Source organism: Perissodus microlepis, chromosome 3 (genome assembly GCF_051167445.1).
Source record: "Perissodus microlepis isolate ML-2025 ecotype Zambia chromosome 3, ASM5116744v1, whole genome shotgun sequence".
Taxonomy (NCBI): Eukaryota; Metazoa; Chordata; class Actinopteri; order Cichliformes; family Cichlidae; genus Perissodus; species Perissodus microlepis.
In genome coordinates, this window is record NC_140463.1 from 19,204,124 (window position 1) to 19,207,591 (window position 3,468).

At 50.7% G+C, this 3,468-nt stretch overlaps 1 pseudogene; it reads left to right on the plus strand.

Annotated features, from left to right (window-relative positions):
• The first annotated feature begins 611 nt into the window (after positions 1–611).
• LOC146390372 (protein CFDP2-like) lies at positions 612–1,865 on the plus strand (annotated as a pseudogene).
• The last annotated feature ends 1,603 nt before the right edge of the window (positions 1,866–3,468 follow it).

Here is a 3,468-nt window from a genome sequence, read left to right on the forward strand (position 1 = left end):
GTGATGTCAGGGCTACCAGCCTGTAGCTGCTGAGGTCCTTGGGATGGGAGGCCTTTGGTATCGGTACCGCGATGTGGTACTTTCCCCAGTGACAGGCTCAGGTTGAACAGATATCCTAGGATGCCACACAGTTCATCTGCGCAGCACCTCAGGAGCCTGGAGCTGATGCCATCTGGACTTGCAGCCTTCCGCACCTTGATCTGGTGAAGCTCGCTCCTCACTCGAAGTGCTGAGATGGAAAGAGTGGATTTGGGGGGAGGGGAGTGTAAGTTGGAGTCCACAGAAACCGTGGGTGGGTGTGATGGCTGGGAGCTGAGAGGTGTGAAGTCCTGAGATGAAAGACAGGCACTCCCTGAAGATGAGGGAGATTGCAACAGAGGGGACAATGCTGGGGGAGGGGTTGGGTGTTTGATCAAACCTGTTAAAATATTTATTTAGGTCATTCGCCCACCCCAACTCTGCCATGAACGGTCCCAAGCCTGGATGAGAAAGGAGGAGGGTTGGGCGTCAGGCTAGCAACCCGTCCCTGTAAAAAAACCCTACCGCTACAGAAATGACAAACGAAAGCAGAAGTTTTTTGGCAGCGTGGCGGGAATTCTACTTCAAACGGGATGACGGTGATGGAAGAAACCGAAAACGGCATCCAGCGCCCGATGGAAGCATTATTCTCCGCCAAAACCATCACAAGAATTGGGACGTGGAAGGTTCGCACGTTATATCAAAGCGGACGGCTGGCTCAACTTTTGAAGGAGTTTGACGATTATCGGCTCTACATCCTCGGAATCAGTGAAATGAGGTGGATAGAGAGCGGCCGAATTATCAGCGATGGCAAGACGATCTTGAACTCGTGTCACGAAGATCGACATGAACATGGAGTGGGGCTTGTATTGAGCAAAGAAGCTGTGAGAGCCCTCATTGGTTGGAAACCTGTTAACAACTGCATCATCACAGCTTGTTTCGGATTGGTACACACCAAGACAACCATTGTGCAAGTCTATGCGCCAATGGACAATACGGAAGTTGCTTTCAAGGACAATTTCTACAATCAGCTGCAAGACATCGTTAATGACATCCCGAATCACAACCTTAAGATGCAAGACTTCAATGCCCAGCTGGGTGGCGACCGATTAGGATTGGAGACAGTGGTTGGACCACATGCATCTTCAACGCATCTCAGTGACAACGGCGAACGATTAGTATCCTTCTGCGAGCAAAATGGGCTGTGCGTTGGAAATACATACTTCCAGCACCGAGAGATCCACAAGAAGACATGGTGATCCCCGGATGGGCGTACATTCAATGAAATTGATTTTATCTGCATCAGCCAAAAATGGAGGTCTGCTTTGCATGACGCAAGGGCCTATCGAAGAGTGGATGTTGGATCTGACCACCACCTAGTCAGAGCGGAAGTCAAACTCAAACTCTGGAACCAAAGACAGCCCGCACCAAAGAAACCAATCGCAATTGAGAAGTTCAAGGACCCGACCGTTGTCAACGCCTTCACTTTAGAACTGCAAAATCGTTTCGCCGTCCTTGGAGAAATGGAAGACCTCTGGACTGGCCACAGGGACGCCACCGTGGAGTCCACCAAAAACACTATCAGAAGACGCAGAGGAAAGAGAAGCGAACAGTGGATCCAAGGAAGAACATGGAAACGGATCGATGAGAGAAAAAATCGCAAAGCTCAAAAGAGAGCAGGCCAAAAACCGAACAAGCCAGAGAGGAGGGAACCCAACCATACGCAGTTAGATCGGCTAGTGAAGAAAAGCTGTTGGAAAGACAAGAAAGAATGGCTAGAACGAAAAGGTGCCGAAACTCAGGAAGCAGCAGATCGGAATGACTCCAAGACATATACCGCATCATAAATGAGTTTACTGGATCGAGGACTAATGCAAACGTCCCGGTCAAGGACAAAAATGGGATGCTCCTGATCACTCAAGAAGAGCAAAACAAAAGATGGGCCGAACACTTCCAAGAGACCTTTAACCAGCCAGAGCCCGCCACGACGTACAATTTTGAGGCGGAGGATGCCCAACATGAGCTTGGGGTCAACACTGGCAGAATCACCATCGAGGAAGTGAAGATCGCGATCAAGAGCCTCAAGAACAACAAAGCGACTGGCTTAGACGAAATACCAGCAGAGCTCCTGAAACACGGCAACCAAGCCCAGGTGGAAGAATTGACGACCCTGTTCAACAAGTGCTGGCAAAGTGGCACAGTGCCGGAGGACTGGCGGAAGGGCGCCATAGTCAAGCTACCAAAGAAGGGCAAGACCTCCGAGTGTACCAATTGGAGAGGCATCACCCTTCTCTCTGTGCCTGGCAAGGCATTCTGTATTGTCCTCCTTCGACGACCGAGGAGTGCCTTCGACCAACGTCTATGAGAGGAGCAAGCTGGGATCCAAAGCGGCCGATCGTGCACGGAACAGATTTAATTTTTTTTTTTTTTTTTCTTTCTTTTTTTTGTGTCCCGTTTGGATCTTTAGCCATCAGAATTGTTGTCTTAAGGCCAAGAAAGATGCCAAGCGGATTTATTTTACCAAGTGGATCATCATGGCCTTGCCATATTGGTCCATTTGATTGACCTTTATTATAATTATGAATTTATTTTATTTTGGGTTGCTACAAACGGGACAGACGTGACTGGGGGATAGGACAGGGAAAAAGAATGAAAGAAAGAGAGGGAGAGAAAGAAAACCAAAGGGGAGAAAAGACGGTGAGAAGGGGGGGAAGAAAGGAAAAAACAAACAAACAAAAGACCTGGATCACCTGTATGGAGAAAAAAAAAAACAGAAGAGAAAGCAAACAACAAAGAGCAACATAATAAAAACAGCACCATCACAATAAACTAGCTAGCAGTAGATAACAGTAGATACTAAATAATAAACGATATTGTGCAGCACGCAAGATAGACAGCGCACAATGTGCTTTGAGGCAGCAGCCAAGAAAGGTGTAGTCCGCGTCTGTGAACACCCGTGTGTACACCTGTGTGCATACCTGTGTGGATCAGCATGCTTGTATTCCAAAGGTTTCTCCATGTAACGATCTGCTAGGGAGTGTGGGGAGCCATAGCCCCGTCCACCAGGGTATGAAGCAGGTATGGAGGAGATCCAGGCCCCAGATATCCAGAGGCCCCAGAGTACAAGGACCCGAGGAGGACCACCAAAGGGGGGGGGGAACCGTGCCACCCTCCTGGGAAGAGCTGAGTAGAGCCCCAGACGAGAGGTCACCCCGCAGCTACGGAGCAGAGGCCAGAGGGGGTTGCAGCGGCGTGCCCGCGGGCTCTGCCGGCAGCCAGCTGTGCCAGAGAGGACCGAGCTTCAGGCCCAGAGGCCAGAGGCCTGAGGGCATCCCACCCCCCGGAAGGAGCCCAGCCGGGCCACAGGCGCCCGGCCCCGCCAATCGGCCACCAGGAGTGAGCCGGTACATGCATGAGCGCCCAGCCCCGGACGACAAGGACCACCAACAC